Source organism: Dendropsophus ebraccatus, chromosome 4, assembly GCF_027789765.1.
Source record: "Dendropsophus ebraccatus isolate aDenEbr1 chromosome 4, aDenEbr1.pat, whole genome shotgun sequence".
NCBI lineage: Eukaryota > Metazoa > Chordata > Amphibia > Anura > Hylidae > Dendropsophus > Dendropsophus ebraccatus.
The window spans coordinates 131,850,077-131,868,053 of record NC_091457.1 but is presented as its reverse complement, the minus strand read 5'-3'; positions in this window follow the sequence as shown (position 1 = coordinate 131,868,053).

The window sequence follows — 17,977 nt, the reverse complement described above, 5'->3', positions numbered from 1 at the left end:
CTAAGGAATTAATGGAGATGTTTTCAAGGGTAGGGTTACCTAGAGAGATACTGACAGACCAGGGGACTCCCTTCATGTCTAAGGTCATGAAGGAAGTCTGCAAGTTGCTTGGCATTAAACAGTTAAGGACATCTGTTTACCACCCCCAAACGGATGGTCTTGTGGAGAGGTTTAATCAAACTTTGAAAAATATGCTGAAAAGAGCAGTGTCTAAGGATGGGAGGGACTGGGACCTGCTTCTGCCCTATTTAATGTTTGCAGTGCGAGAAGTGCCCCAGGCCTCTACTGGGTTCTCGCCCTTCGAACTTCTTTATGGCAGACACCCCCGAGGCTTGCTCGACGTGGCCAAAGAGGCGTGGGAGCAACAGCCTACTCCACACAAGAGTGTCATTGAGTATGTTACTAAAATGCAGGAGCGGATGGAGACAGTGATGCCCTTTGTCAGGGAACATATGGAGGCAGCTCAGCAAGCCCAGAGTCAGGTCTACAATAGAGCAGCTCAGGTCCGGAACTTTAACCCAGGAGATCGGGTTTTGGTTCTCGTACTGACTGTAGACAGCAAGTTCCTTGCGAGGTGGCAGGGCCCCTACGAAATTCTGGAGAAAGTAAGCAACGTAAATTACAAGGTACATCAGCCTGGTCGGCGGAAACCGCAGCAGATCTACCATGTCAATTTACTGAAGCCATGGAAGGATAGAGAGACTTGTGTTGGCTGCCTACAGTCGGTATGTTTAGGGGAAGGGAAGCTAGCTCCTCCGACTGTTTCAGGGGAAGCAGCTGCCAGAGTACGTGTTGCTGACAGCCTTTCACCGAAACAGGCTCAGGAAGCCAAGGAGTTCATTAGTCGGAACACGGACGTGTTCTCGGACCTCCCTGGGCGTACCTCCGTAATCCAACATGACATTGTCACCGAGCCTGGGGTGAAAATCCGGCTAAAGCCGTACCGGGTACCCGAGGCTCGGCGCCAAGCCATCGCAGAGGAGGTACAGTTGATGCTACAGCTGGACGTGATTGAAGAATCTAAGAGTGAGTGGGCCAGCCCGATAGTATTAATACCCAAACCGGATGGAACTTTACGTTTTTGCAATGATTTTCGTAAGCTAAACGAGGTCTCTAAATTTGACGCCTATCCTATACCCCGGGTGGATGAGTTAATTGAGCGTTTAGGACAGGCCAGGTACTTTTCCACCTTGGACCTCACCAAAGGGTACTGGCAAGTGCCCTTGACGGAGGCTGCCAAGGAGAAAACGGCCTTTGTCACAACCGAGGGGCTATATCAGTATAAGGTATTACCTTTTGGTCTTCATGGTGCTCCGGCCACATTCCAGTGTTTAATGGATATTGTTCTTCGTCCACATCGTCAGTATGCCTCGGCGTACCTTGACGATATTGTCATTTTCAGTACTAACTGGGAGAGTCATCTAGCGAAGGTACAGGCCGTACTAGACTCACTCCGTAGGGCGGGACTAACTGCTAACCCAAAGAAATGTGCCATAGGGTTAGAGAAGGCCCGATACTTAGGCTATGTCATTGGGCGCGGAGTCATCAAACCCCAGATGAATAAGGTAGAGGCGATACAGGGTTGGCCAAGGCCTGTCACTATCCGGCAAGTAAAATCTTTCCTGGGTTTGGTGGGATATTATATGAGGTTTATTCCCCATTTTGCTACTTTGGCAGCTCCATTGACAGGGCTCTTGAAGGGACATAAGTCAGTGATGGTACGCTGGAATGACCAAGCTGAAAAGGCTTTTTCAGCTTTGAAGTCTGCTTTGTGTGGGTCACCAGTCCTGGTGACACCTGACTTCAAAAGGGAGTTTGTAGTACAGACCGATGCCTCTGAAGTGGGCCTCGGGGCTGTACTGTCTCAGGAGGTTAACGGGGAAGAACATCCCGTTGGATTCCTGAGTCGCAAGCTTACCCCAGCTGAAACCAGGTACAGTATAGTGGAGAGGGAATGCCTAGCCATCAAGTGGGCACTGGAGTCTCTCCGTTATTACCTGTTGGGGAGGAATTTTCATCTGGTGACTGACCATTCACCTCTCAAGTGGATGAGCCAGGCGAAGGAGAGGAACGCTCGGGTCACCAGATGGTTCTTGTCACTACAGAACTTCAAGTTCACGGTAGAACACAGAGCAGGCCGACTACAAGGGAATGCAGATGCCCTGTCCCGAGTGCATTGTTTGGCAAGTGTTCACCCCCTCAAGGTTGAACAAAGGGGGGGGGGGGGGGGGGGTATGTGACATAGTCCGGGGGTTGTTGCTGGATGGGAGGTATTTTCCTCTCAGCTTGTCTTGCTCTGAGCAATGCAGAGAGCTAGGTTCAAGGACTGGACTGGAGTTATTAAGCCATTCCAGGTTTTTAGGCATTTCCCAACATAGAAAGCTGAGCTGGGAGTGAGGGCAGAGGGAGGTGGTGTGTGCTCAAGTCTGGAGTACACCTAGGTGATCTGTCTAGGAGGACTGGTTGGACTGTGTTCAGACACATGGACTGTGTACAAGGCAGCTGCTGCTGTAAGGTCTGAACCAACACTTAGAACTTCTGTTACTGCTTTAAAGGCCAAGCTGGAACTGCACTTATGTGTGATGACAGCATGAAGGTAATGCTGGATTTTTGTTCCATTTGTTTTTGTGGTGTGAATAAACACTAAGATTTGAACTGTGAATTGCCTGTTTTCCTCTGTCTGCGACCGCTACCTAGCTATACCTGAGCAACTCCCCTACACTATGTATACATGTAGTGCCAGTGTAGAAGTAGCTATGTATACACGTAGAGGTCCTAGCGCCAGTATAGAAGTAGCTATGTATACACGTAAAAGGTCCTACTGCCAGTATAGAAGTAGCTATGTATACATGTAGAGGTCCTACTGCCAGTATAGAAGTAGCTATGTATACACGTAGTGGTCCTACTGCCAGTATAGAAGTAGCTATGTATACACGTAGTGGTCCTAGTGCCGGTATAGAAGTAGCTATGTATACACGTAGTGGTGTTAGTGCCAGTATAGAATTAGCTATGTATACACGTAGAGGTCCTAGTGCCAGTATAGAAAAAACTAAGCATAAACTTATCGCTAGTATACAAAAAGTGTAGAGGTAGCTATCCGTATACTTATGAGTTCACACCAGCAGTGCACAGCAGCTAGCAGGTTCCGGCAGTAGTAGACCAGACACAGATCACCTTCTAAGGCTGGGTTGAGATTGTGTTTTTGCAGTCTGTATAACAAATACGCTTTACTAGGGGGGAAACAGATGCAATCGTGTTTGGATCCGTTTTTCCATTGACTTCCATTATAAAAAAAAAAATGGATCAAAATGGATGCGTTTTTTTCCCACGTTTTTGTGTACGTGATACATTTTGATCTGTTTTTTTCATAATGGAAGTAAATTAAAAAACAAATCAAAATGGATGCATAGAAACTAATGCGTTTTTCCATCAGTTTTTTTCAACCGTTTTATTCAAAAACGGATGAAAAAGAAGCAGGTTGCAAAAACATAGTGTGAACCTAGCCTTCCTTTAATGTACCATTTAAATACTGGTGTTCTCTTAGGTGGTAGAGAGGCTGTTGCCAGATGTGGGAATAAAATTCATAGCAATCAGTTCCCCTCTACCTGTTGACAGTAGCCGGCAGCCCACCATGAGGAGGATGAGACAGTGTGGTCACATTATTATATAGTCTCCTCCTCTTACTGACTTAGCAGTGGAAAACACATGGTGCCCCCCATTCTCAAGGTGTACAATCCATCCACCACTTCTCTCCCACCACTGGCTGGAGTGCAGGCTAAGCACCCTGACTGCTACACTCCTTCCTGTCTGCACCCTTCCCTCCATCCATACACTGAATGCACTTTCCGGGAAAAAATTCCTTTAAAACAACTGGTGTCAGAAAGTTCCAGAAATTCGTAATGTGCTTCTATTAAAATCAGCTGCTGTATGTCCTGCAGGAAGTGATGTTTTTTTCCAGTCTGACACAGTGCTCTCTGCTGCCACCTCTGTCTGTGTCATTAATTGTCCAGAGCAGTAAGAAATTCCCCATAGAAAACCTCTCCTGCTCTCCAGACTGGAAATAATATACCACTTCCTGCACAACATACAGCAGCTGATAAGTACTGGAAGATAATATTTTTTTTTTTACAGAAATAAATTTCAAATCTTTGTTTTTCCCACAGTGCACCTGCTACCAAACTCCAAATTTGCCAATTTAAACAAATATATTTTTATAGCAATTATGTAAATGTACAGATGTTATTTGTCCGTATATCAGAAAATCTCCATTTCCTGGTCTGTCCTCTGTATCCTCTACTCGGTGGGCAGATAGGGCTTTGTTGCTGTAGTTGTTCTTTCTTCTCTGAGGTTGGTTCTACATCCAGGAGATTATCATTGTTAAAATGTGTGTTCTCACATCTGTTCCCGATGCTATTTTTTCCTTGGTGTTGCTAACCTGACTGCTTGGCTGCGCACTGTGTTTTTAGTTAATCCTGTCGTCTAATCCATATATCTGGAACTGGGCCAAAAATTATAAAACATGCCATAGAAAACAGCGCGTTGTTTATAGGGATCAACAACTGGAGCCCAGTAGAATGGAAGTAAATCCACTGTCAAATCTTAGTCAATCGAATGTCAACAACAGATGTAGAGCATAGGATTTACATCCTGACATGGAGCGAGTACTATGAGTTCTGTATTGCTGAAAGCATATTAAATAGGAAAAATGTACCAACCAGTGATAGGTTGAGTGAGAGGTCATAGATACTTGGCAGCACTGGAGTCTGTGACCCAAATTCCTTACATTGTATGGCTATGTTCACACACATTATGTCTGTCTGTCTTTCTTTAACCAAAATCAGGAGTGGAACTGACAGGGTAAAATTATAATGGAACAGATTTGCACAGGTTTCAATTTTCCAACTCACTCCTGGTTTAGGTTGAAAAAACGATAGACAGAAATACTATGCTTGACCATAGCCTTTAATTGTTATATTTGGTGCCTAAGTAGGATGTCTAGTAAGGCTATGTTCCCACACAGTATTTTTGCTTAGTATTTTCGTCATTAATTTTCAACCAAAACCAGGAGTGGATTGAAAACACAGAAAGGCTATGTTCACACACTGCTCAAATTTAGTGGATGTCCGCTAGTTAATGGCAAATGATTGCTGTTATTTTAAAACAACAGTTGCTATGAACATTGTGTGTGAACATAGCCTTTCTGTGTCTTTTTAATCCACTCCTGGTTTTGGTTGCAGAATACTGAGCAAAAATACTGTGTGGGAACATAGCCTTAGGGTAGCTTCACACGTACCGTATTGCAGCTGATTTTCTGCTGCGGATCTGTGGGGCGGCAATCGGGCGTGCGGGCGGTGCTGGGGTTAAAGGGGCCGGGTCCCATGCAGGCAGCGGATCCGCGTGTATGGGACCCGTTGAGCTTCACAGTACAGGATCCGCAGCTGATTTCGCTGTAAACTCACAGCATGAAAATCTGCTGCGGATCCGGTAGGTGTGAACGCACCCTTGGCTAGGTTCACACTACGTATATGTCCGGCCGTAGTTTTTACGCGGCCGGACATGTGCGGCGGAAACTACGGCTGTGTGAAAATAGACATGCGGCCGAATTAGACATGCGACCAAATCTTTAGAAAGTGAGGCAAACACCTCTTGAATGCATCTGGGAAAGCAGAGCAACAGTATTACAGGAATCGGCATTACGGGGTTAGCGATCCTCTGCAATGCCGATGCCTCTAATGGTTAATATATTAAATTAATAAAACAAATTTTCGTTGTAATAAAGTCACTTTTATTATTGTTCGATAATTTAATTCTAACGAATCCATCATTGTGCAATTAAATATACTGTTAAAATAAATATATATCAATAAATGTATATTTATATATATATATATTTATTTTTTTACAGTATATTTAATTGCACAAGTATGGATTCATTTAAATTAAATTTTTGAACAACGAAACTGATTTTATTACAACAAAAATGTGTTTTATTAATTAAATACTAACTAGTACAGGAAGCTCCATTAAGCCATTAATTCATATTCCCGGTAAATAGAGCATTCTGTACTAATCAATACTTTAATTAAAAAATCAAATGTTTCTTCTAATTATGCTATCACAATAGCATTATTAGAAGAAACATTTTGAATCATATGTGCGATCAGCTGATCAGCTGATCGCACATATAAAAGAGCCGTCAGCAGCACAGTGACTTCATTGTGCCGCGGACGGTAAAGAGACAAGATGGAAGAGAGAAGAGAGAAGAGCAAGACATCGGAGAGTGAGTATAAAGCTCTCCCCACCCCGTCCCCAGCACTGCACCCATCCCAGCAAGGAAGGGGAGTCACTTAACCCCTTCCTTGCTGGTATGGGTGCAGTCTGACATCAGTCTGGCCCCCAAGGGGTTAAGGGGGATGCAATACATCCTCCCTTAACCCCTTGGGGGCCAGACTGTAAGCAGCGATCTGTAAAGATGCTGCATACTGTAAGGTGCACAACACCACTCACAATGATGGGTGTTGTGCTCCTGTTTGTGTGTTTTTTGTGTGTTTCTCCCTTTTTGTTTTTCAGATATCGGTATCCAGTGGATTACATCAGATTCCATAGACTACGTCCATGACCAGAGGTTGTTTGTTTTGTTTTTTTTTTTAATAAAATGGTCAATGAGGGGTGTGGGGGTGTTTTTATTTGAATAAAAAAAAATTTCACTTGTGTCTTGTCTTTATTTCTTTACTTTATAGACTTAGTAGTGGAAGCTGTCTGATAGACGGAATACCCAATGCAACCAGGGGTACTGGGAAGAGCCGGGTGCCAGTGGTCCCGGAGCGTCAAAATTGGCGCTCCTGGACTGGGGCGGCAGCAGGCTGGTAAGATTTAGGCTGGGGAGGGCCTAAACCAATGGCTCTTCCCACCCTGGTGTTACCAGCCTGCTGCCGCCCCAGTCCAGGAGCGTCAATTTTGACGCTCCGGGACCACTGGCACCCGGCTCTTCCCAGTACCCCTGGTGGCATTAGGTACTGGGGTAATAATGGGGGGGTTAGTGTTAGCCATTTTATACCGGCTAACACTAGGCCCCAACTTAGTAATGGATTCCGTCTATTAGACGGCTTCCACTACTAAGTCTATAAAGTAAAGAAATAAAGACAAGACACGAGTGAGAATTTTTTTTTATTCAAATAAAAACACCCCCACACCCCTCATTGACCATTTTATAAAAAAAAAACAAAAAAAACAACCGCTGGTCATCGACGTAGTCCATGGAATCTGACGTAATCCACTGGATACCGATATCTGAAAAACAAAAAGGGAGAAACACACAAAAAACACACAAACAGGAGCACAACACCCATCATTGTGAGCGGTGTTGTGCACCTTACAGTATGCAGCATCTTTACAGATCGCTGCTTACAGTCTGGCCCCCAAGGGGTTAAGGGAGGATGTATTGCATCCCCCTTAACCCCTTGGGGGCCAGACTGATGTCGGACTGCACCCATACCAGCAAGAAAGGGGTTAAGTGACCCCCCCTTCCTTGCTGGGACGGGTGCAGTGCTGGGGAGGGGGTGGGGAGAGCTTTATACTTACTCTCCGATGTCTTGCTCTTCTCTCTTCCATCTTGTCTCTTCACCGTCCGTGGCACAATGAAGTCACTGTGCTGATCACACATATGATTCAAAATGTTTCTTCTAATAATGCTATTGTGATAACATAATTAGAAGAAACATTTGATTTTTTAATTAAAGTATTGATTAGTACAGAATGCTCTAATTACCGGGAATATGAATTAACGGCTTAATGGAGCTTCCTGTACTAATTAATATTTAATTAATAAAACACATTTTTGTTGTAATAAAATCAGTTTCGTTCAATAATTTAATTTAAACGAATCCATCATTGAATATACTGTAAAAAAATAAATATATATATAAATATACATTTATTGATATATATATTTATTTTAACAGTATATTTAATTGCACAATGATGGATTCGTTAGAATTAAATTATTGAACAACGAAAGGGACTTTATTACAAAGAAAATGTGTTTTATTAATTTAATATATTAACTATTAGAGGCATCGGCATTCGGCATTATTGCCGGCTATTTTTTAAGTACTCCGTACGGGACTGCCTGTAAATCCATGGCCGTGAATTTGCACAGTTCCGGCCTCAAACAATGGTCTTGTTCATTTTTTACGGGTCCGTTTACGATTGGGCCGTAGGCTCATACGTAGTGTGCACTGTGGAGCCGTATATCGTATACTTTCCAGCATACGCATCAACCTCAAAACTACGGGCGAATATTCACAGCTCGCACTACGGCCGTACATATACGTAGTGTGAATCTAGCCTTAAGGAGTATTCTCATCTGGGGTTATTAACCCCTATCTATAAAATAGGGTACAACAAGCTGATCGTTGGAGGTCCCCACCGATCCTGAGAACGGGGAAGCAATCTTGCAGTGACCGGTGCTCCATTTATTGTCTACGAAGCCAAGTTGAGTGCTCAGAAGCATTTGGTGGTCCCATAGAGAATGAATGGAGGGTTCCATTCACTGCAGGCCAAATCCACCCCTGTTCTCAGGATCATGGAGGTACTGGTGGTTGGATCAGCATGGTATCCTCTATCTATATAATATAGTGGAAGTGGAAGTGGAATCCTAAATATAGTGGAAGTCATGTCAGGTGTTTTCAAAACTATAGGACAGCCAAACTTTTTCAGTACCACTCCAAATCTTGGATACATGATTGTAAACTAAAGGTACATCTAAGTCAATGGTGCTTTCCTTACAATGGAATGTGAAACTGTCAGCAGTGCCTTAGTGAGTAAATAGAGAGGCAGTGCACATGCGTGACCATCGCTCTATTCAGTCAGGAGTAGTGATGAGCGAACATCCTGATGTTTGGTTCGGATCCCGAACACGAACATAAAAAAAATTATTGTGATCGGTTTGTGTTTGCCGAATAGAGTACTGTTCTACTGTAATAGAATACAGTAGAAGCATATGTTTTGGTCTACGCACATGTGTACATATTATCAGGTGCAAAGTGTATAGTACGCAGTTGCGTACGTTTTGGTCTAGAGATACGCACATGCATACAGATTTTCAGGATTATCGTGAGATTATCGTTATAACCATTCTAATTATCAAACAAATTGTATATGATCGGCAAACACGAAAAATTAGCGTCATGTTCCCACGAACATTTACGAACATGTTCGCTTATCACTAGTCAGCTACCCTGTTGTTACATCATCATAGGTCATAATCCTGGCTAACCTTTAAAGGGAATGTGCTATCATAATTCAACATATTGTTTAAATCAAGTTTTTAAACATTTTTGCCACTGTTTTTGTAATTTTCTATATTTTAAGCTAATGCTGAAAACATAGCAGCTATCTTCCAGAAACAGCGCCCCCCCATGTCCTCAGGTTGTGTCTGGAAGAAAGCTGCTATGTTTTTCTAGCACTGGGTAAACCCTTATAATAAATTACCTAGACTTTTTTTTTCATGTAACTCAGGGATGGGGAACCTTCGGCCCTCCAGTTGTTGCAAAACTACAATTTCCATCATGCCTGGACAGCCAAAGCTTCACTTTGTCAATCCATGCATGATGGGAATTGTAGTTTTGCAACAGCTGGAGGGCCGAAGGTTTCTCATCCCTGATGTAACTCATAAAGGCTGTCCTGATTCTAGGAATCCAGCCATCTGTATCTTTCATATAGGCCATTCTTCTGGATGAGAGGGAAGCCCTCAGTTGTCAGTGTATAGAGATTAGTGCATTGCTCCTCTCCTGTGTACATTGTGTATAGGATTATCCATCCAGACGAGTCAGGTTAGCTGGCAGCGGGCTGAGCTGCACTCCATCTGTTCCATTAGCTGCACTCCAGCTTCCGGGATATCTTGCAGGATTTGTCATGAATGTGCAGCGGCATCCTCCTCCATGTATCCAGCAGACTCCGTTCAATCTAAGCAGAATGCCGTGTTTACCTACAAGACCTCAATTCCTGCTTTAATAAATCACATGTTGTAGACTATGAAAGCAATTTTCATCAGAAGTTTTTCCCATTACCGGTTATATCACGGCGGAGTTGTTTATACTGAGTGCGTTTGATGACTTGTGCCGCAGCGCTTATGTGACCGGCCTGTAATGAAATATAAATGGGATTTGGAGTAAATGGTTATATCCAAATATGTGAAATTGCTCAAATATAGAGTTATTTGTGAAAATTGCTCAAATACTATTATTGGAATTTCTCCTTGTTGGCAGCGTCCGTGATCACATAATACATTGTTACACTCCGAGAAAAATTCCAATAGCCCACTGTGGCCTTGTGAGTCCGTTATTAGACTATTGTCTGTAGTGAAAGGACGCTGTGCGCTTCATGTTGGTAAATGCAAGCAATATATACCCAGAGTTTCCAACTGGACAACTGCGCCCGCCTAGAAATCAGCTGATCATCACTGCGACTAAACAGCTATTAGGTGGCTGCAGGCCGTTACACATTTCTACTATAGTGGCCGCTATAGACAATGTGATGCTTTCATATGTCCTCATGTTAGTAAAAAATAGGAATAGACTAGCTAATAGTGATGAGCGAATAGTGAGATATTCGAATATTCGATCGAATATTCAATACCATTAAAGTCTATGGGAACAAATATTCGATTAGTGAAAAACATCTATTTGACCATTTGGAGGGTAAAACCGGAAGCTGGGGGATTTGAACGCTTATCGAATATTTATAGAATATTCGCGGGATATTTGTACGAATATCGAATATTCAAATATCTCACTATTCGATCGAATATCTATTCGATCGAACAGTATTCGCTCATCACTACTAGCTAACAATTAAGGATAATTTTATGGTCAGCCTAAAAGATCAACGTCACAAAAACGATTTTTCAATCGTTGCCTGAATACATAGGAAACGATTCTAAACGTTATAACGATTATTTGCATGATAATTGTCCTGTGTAAAACAAGAAGCAACACAAGATAATATTACTTTACAGAAAGGCTAGTAGATGCTTGGAATAAACTTTCAGCAGATATGGTAGGAAAATCTATAGTATTTAGGATTCATGGGGCCCCAGAGCAAGAAACTGTACGGGCCCCATTAATTCTGCATGCCCCCCCCCCCCCCCACACACACACACACACACACACCGACACGAATACTCACATGACCCTGTGATTGGCTCAGTCCCGTGGTGTTCCATTCCCCCAGACCCCAACGCATGAGTGACATCACTGGCGTGCATGGGAGCTGGGAGAACTGAACAACGAGGGACCGCGTCTGCTGCCTGGTCATGTGGGTATCTGCAGGCAGACTAGATGGACCAGGTGACCTTTTTCTGCCAACAATCTTATATGTTTCTATGTGTAAGCCAATTCACGATGGTTCCTTGTGGCACAGCTGGGAATCGCTGTGTAGTCGTACCCTAATAGCTGAAACAATTAAAGCTTTACAGCAAACCTCTACTTTTCAACACCATATTGTTTAAAGGTCTAAAATTGTGTGATTAATTTCTTATTATATCTTTATAGCGGTTGGTGCACAGTCCTTCTCACACATCGCTCCAAATTCCCTGCAGAGACATAGATCTCATACAATGGTGCTGCTGGCAACCAGGGTCTATGCTTTAAATCTATGACTATGTAATTAATTTGGAAACATATTAAAGAAAAGCTGAGCTCCAAATGCCATAAATATGTTAAGAAATGAACATATATTAACAGAATTTTTAACCCATAGGTAAATATTCCATGCACCTCTATATGTTGCTCCCATTAGGCACCATATTGTCTTATAGAAGCAATACCTTTAGGGGAGAACAGCACTGAAGAGTAGGTTACAGCCCTTGAGAGTCTGATATGCTATTTTCAAACCACAGAGGAAACTGTTGTATTCTTACATCCCTAGGCCTAGCAAAGGCCCCAGGGCTGTCCAGTAATAGTAACTTAGGTAACTAACAATTACCTATATGTTTTAAATGCACAAAAATATTGTACTGCTCTATAGACATATATAGTATAAGGTCTGTTTCTTGAAAACAACCCCATCCATATGCCCTACAAGGGTACCACCACTTTAAGCCAAAACAAAAAGCCACAATAATCAATTGAGTGTCCATACCACAAAAACGGATCTTAGATATCAATGCCCCCCATGCCGCGGTTAAACTGATACGTTTAAATTTCGATCTAGGCTGGAGAGAGGATAAGCTTAGTTATCTAGGAATTTCCTTGACCCCCTTTCTCTCCTCCCTTTTCTCCACTAATTTTATGCCACTTAGAAGAAAGATTAAATCTGAGTTACAACACTGGTCCACTTTGAACCTGTCGTGGCTTGGGCGCATAGCTGCGATAAAAATGACGTTGCTACCTAAATTGCTATATTTCTTTCGTACTTTCCCAATAGACATTCCGGTTTTCTTTTTACGTGGTCTACAGAAAGATATTCTTGCTTTTGTTTGGGGCCCCTGCCATTGCAGGGTGACCCAACATACACTGTATACGAGCCGAATTAATAGAGGCTTAGGCTTGCCCAACCTCAATAAATATTATAATGCTGCCCGCCTGACATCGATCGTTTCCTTGCATCGGAATTTTGCCCACCCTGGTTGGTTTGAAATAGAGCAATATGCCTGTTTGACCTTTCTGTTAGATTTGTTACCCTGGATTCCCATGCAGAAGCAACCTACTATCTTGTGCCCACTCCTTTCTTCAACCTTGGCCTTGTGGGACCTTGTGAACCGTTTCTTTGGACTAGTTTCGGATCACACTCCAGCTGCTCCTCTTTTCGACTTTGAACCAGGGATGCGACCAATGGCATTTCAATGGTGGTTGGATAAAGGCCTGAATAGAATTGGTAATTATTTTTATAGACATGGTATTCGTCCCAGAGACTTTTTTGCTACTATCCATAAGTTGCCTGACCCTGAACATTTTAGATACAACCAGATCTTGCACTTTCTTTCTGCTCTGAAAAACAGATCTAAAGATGTAACAACCATTACCTTCTTTGAAGATCTATGTATTAATTCTCCCCTTGGCAAACATGTGCTTTCTCTATTGCTCATTTTGTTGCCCCTCCTAGTAAACTTGACGTTCTCCTTCTCAACTCGAGAATGGCAAGACATTGCAACCAACAGGACCAAAATATCTATCAATACGGCTTTAGTAGAGGCCAATTATAAAAATTTATTATGTTGGTATCTAGTTCCAGCCCGAATAGCTAAAATGGTCCCTGATTATTCGCCTTTGTGTTTCCGAAATTGTATATATATATATATATATATATATATATATATATATATATATATATATACCAAAGTCAGCGGAACACCATGGAGTCCAACAGTGACTGGACAGATTTAAAATGGTCCCATTGCAAACTTATTTAGTGGCGGTCAGACTCATGATCAAGCAGCCAACATATTGGCATTGGATTGTAGAGCTGCTGGTTTCCTGTGAATGTTTGAATTGAGTATAAAAGGGGTATTGCAGGCTATCACACTATGATCAGTGGGGGTCCGACCTCTGGGATTGGTGTTGGTGTTGCTCGGCATCTCCTTTACTGTTACGCCCTGCCCCATTTATGGCTCCACGGAGAACAAAAAGAATAGAACAAGTCCCAACTACAATTATCTGTTTGCACTGGACATGCACGCTCTGTGTCTATAGAACAAACAATATAAAACCTAATCCTGTCGGCAATAAACCTTTTAGTGAACCCATTATATAAAAATAGACAAAAGGGGACAGTTACTACTGGAAATGTGCCAGAACTTTGGTGCAACTTCTACAAGTTTCTACAAATTCTTTGCATCACATTTATCTTGTGGTGACCGCCTTTACTGCCAAACTAATCTATCATGTGAACCTTTCATTTCTTTTATATCTTCTCTGTTGTTGGTAAAGCCTCTCATGATGAACTGTAAGAGCCATATTACACGGGACGATTATCTTTATTATATTTGAAAAATCGTTAGATCGTTCAGTTTTAAACGATAAATGTTTTGTGTAATAGCAGGCAACGATTAAACGACCAACGAGAAATCGTTGATCGTTTGATAGAATCTGGACCTATTTTTATCGTTGATTGTTCACAAATCATTCGAACATCGCTCGGTGTAATAAAACGTCAATTGGTCGTTCCCTGGTCTATCATCCAGGAAAGGATGAGCGCAAGAACAACCATAAGTAACGATCATCGTCCTGTGTAATAGGGTGAACGATTTAAGATTGTTCGTCATGGCAGTTGTTTGAGATTGTTTATCGTGAATCACCGAAAAATCGTCCAGTGTAATGCCACCCTTAGAGTAAACCACAAATTCATATACTATATATAAAATATGTGATTGAAAATATGTATTTACTATGTGAAATGCTCTATAAAACAAGACCATACTAAGAAACAACAAAAACATAAAAGAACAGCAACATAACCTTAAAAATAAGTTATAGTAAAGCAACGTGAGGAGTCAAAAGTATAAAAAAAAATTCTTACAGTCAGAAAATGACTTTATCCTTAGTCGGGGTTATTCATGCAGAGAATTTTTTATTCTTACCACAATAGCGCACACCTAGGAAAGTAGAGCAGATTTATAGTAGTATGTGAGATCCCCCTTTAATAATTGCAGAGGCAGGTGACACTTCACAGGTCAGGGCTCTATAGCTTGTAGCGCTGCCAGCTTTATTAAATGTGTTGGGAGACATTAATTATTCATCAGCATCGGCTATAAATATAAGAGACACTAATACATCTTGTCACTCAGGAAGACATGTTTCAGTCACCTTTTATTTTTAATGAATATATAACATCCAACATGGCTGACCTGCTGCTAGCGCTGACAGGTGAAGCTGCACCAAGGCTACAACCGGTGGAGAAATTGATAAAGTTATTTGATGATCATGTGACTTTAAAGCTCTTTTCACAACATGTTTTTGCAGTGTCTGGCGGGGATCCCGTATACGTCAGGGATTCCCAGATATGATGAGTCTCTCATACATAGACTCCCATGATAGGCCCTGTGGTGGCCTAGAGGAGAACAGCATAGTGTTTAGTAGCAAAACAGAAAATACTAATAGAGCAAATGGTGCAGCTGTCCTACCCGACCTCCCCTCCCATTGTACAACACGTCATGAGGATTTTATTACCAGCATCACATGTTGTCAAGAAGCAAAGGCCAGTATGGGTGGTCCTCTGTAGTGAAGGGGGGGAGGGGGGGCATCTGTGGCACTGAATGTGGGCATTTCTAATGGTGGTTTTACACGGAGCGATAATTCGCCCAATCGCACGATTAACGATTTTGAATGAACAATTTTTTTTCTTCTAACGATCGGCGTTTACACGGAACGATACATCGTACGAAATATTCGTTTTGCGATCGCTTAAGCCTATCTCACACATAGGGGAAATCCTTGAAAGAATGTTTACACTGAACAATCTGCGATTTTTTTGCAAACGATCAACGACGATTTGAGAACTTGTTGAAAGATCAAAATTAACGATTTTTCGCTCGTCGCTTGATCGTTCGCTGCGTTTACACGTACGATTATCGTTCCAATTCGACCGTTATCGGGCAGATTCGAACGATACATCGTTTCGTGTAAAACAACCATAAGGCACTTATAGAGGAGCTCAGGTACTGGGACACTTGTGAGGCTTTTGTAGCTGGCATTCAATGAATGCATGACTTAGGGTACTATTACACCAAGCAATTTTCCGACGACTAACGATAAACGATCTTAAACGACCGCTAAGGCAAACGACCCGAAATCGTTCGCCCAAGTACACGAAACGATGATTGTTATTTATGATCGTTCTTGCGGTCGTTTAGTCGACGCTATTGCGTACGTTTCAGCTGTGAATTCTTATTCCACCGAACGATATGCAAACGATGTGCGAACGATCAAACGATAATAATAGGTCCAGATCCTATTAAACGATCAACGATTTCTCGTTGGTCGTTTAATCGCTGCCTGCTATTACACGAAATGATTATCGATCAAATCCGAACGATTTAACGATTTTTCGAACGATAATCGTTCCGTGTAATACCACCCTTACTGTATCAAATTGAACTTGTCAGGTAATGTATGCTGCCCATTCTGAGAACAGGATATAATAGAGGAAGAGAAGATAGCAAATCCTGACAGGACTCCTAGGAGACACAGTGAGAGTCCTGCTGACCATTCATCCCGCCTCCTACCCCCCTTTTTGCTCCCTGCCCCTTGCCCGTCCATCAGGGCCAATGGCTGGCATACACCATAGAAAAGGTACATTGTAATTTTTTTTTTTTTTTTACACCTATATTGGGGCCCACTGGAAAATCCCTAGTAATTAATGTAACCATTTCAGATTTTTTTTTTTTTTTTTAGCATGTTTCTGTTTCTGATCACCTGCCGCACATTTCCCCACTGTGTGTGTGTGTTGTTGTAGCTGTTGTATAGAGGTGTAAATTCTCTATATACCACATACAGTGCAATGTCAAGAATTCCGACTATTAGCTGTTTGCACTGAGACAGAAGAGAGGCACAGCTAGAGTTTACATTCCCTGCTGTTAATGGTGATGAGATGAGGAGTAACTCCGACCAGTGGCTAAAATAACTGCATGGAAACACATCAAATACCAATGTAAGGACTGACATATAGCAAGGAATGGAGGACCACACAGACACTGGTATTGCCCTTAGGTACAACTACTGCAATGGATTCTATTATTATATATTATTATGGCAATGCACACAGAGGGGTAAGGGTGGGTCCAGACTACGGAATTCTCGTGGATAAATTCCGCGGAATTCCGTCGCCAGAATTCCGTAGTCTGAACCCACCCTTACAGTGCAGAAGAATATTTGCAGTGATGAAAAGCGTGATTCACTGCCTGGTTAGTTCATCTAATGTTAAACCTAACACAATGATTCCCTATTTATCCCCCTAAGTCGCCCCCCCTAAGACCTTTCCCACTATTTTCAGGCTGTTTTTCAGGCAAAAAATGGGTGAAAACAAAAAATAGCATTTCTTTTCTTCTGCCGTTTGGTCATTTCTTTTTTTTCAGTCTTCTGCTTTTGTGCTATATCAAATACTATAATGCAGGTTGCCAACTAGCTACGGACTGAAAATGGCCCAAAATACATACAAAAAAGTTGTACCTAAGCCATAACATTGTTACGGAATATAAATTGCTGTCTGTCGAAGACTTAGCCCTGTGACTCGAAAACGACTGTGTGTGCACCTTCCCGTTACTATGATAAAGGAGACGAGCGAACTTGCTGAAAGTTCCGGTTTGCACAAACCCAAGCAATCGTCATTGGGCTCGTACTGCATGGAGGAAGTGGATGCAGCCTGAGCACTGCCTAAAAAACATGGATACAATAGGCCGTATCCATGTTTTCCAGGTAGTCCTTAAGCTCTATCCATGTTTTCCAGGCAGTCCTCAGGGTGTATCCACCTTCTCCAGGCAGCAGAATTCAAATTCCGATTGTTCAGGTTTGTGCATAAGTGTATAAAGAGGAATAGTTAAAGGGGCTATCTGGCATTAGAATTTTTTTTATATAAAGCTGCCCTGTTGGAAAACATAATTAACAACAACCTACCTCTCCGCATTCCCCAGGTGTCCTGTTGCGGCATCTCTGGTGTCTCCCACTGCAGCCGCCACTTCTGAGACAAACCCGTCTGGGGAGTGACAGCCTCCTCAGCCAATCACTGGCCACGGTGCTTACCCATCTTACTCAGTGATTGGCTGAGAAGGCTGTCACTCCCAAGACGATTTAGTCTCAGAAGAGGCAGCGGCAGTCAGTGAGGGACACCGGAGATGCCGCAACAGGACACCGAGGGAGTGCGGAGAGGTAAGCATAAGCTATTATGATTTCCAACAGGGCAGCATTATATATTTTAAAAAATTCCAAAGCCAGATAGCCCCTTTAACAGCAAAGAGCATAGTTATCCTTTTGTTTTTCAGTAA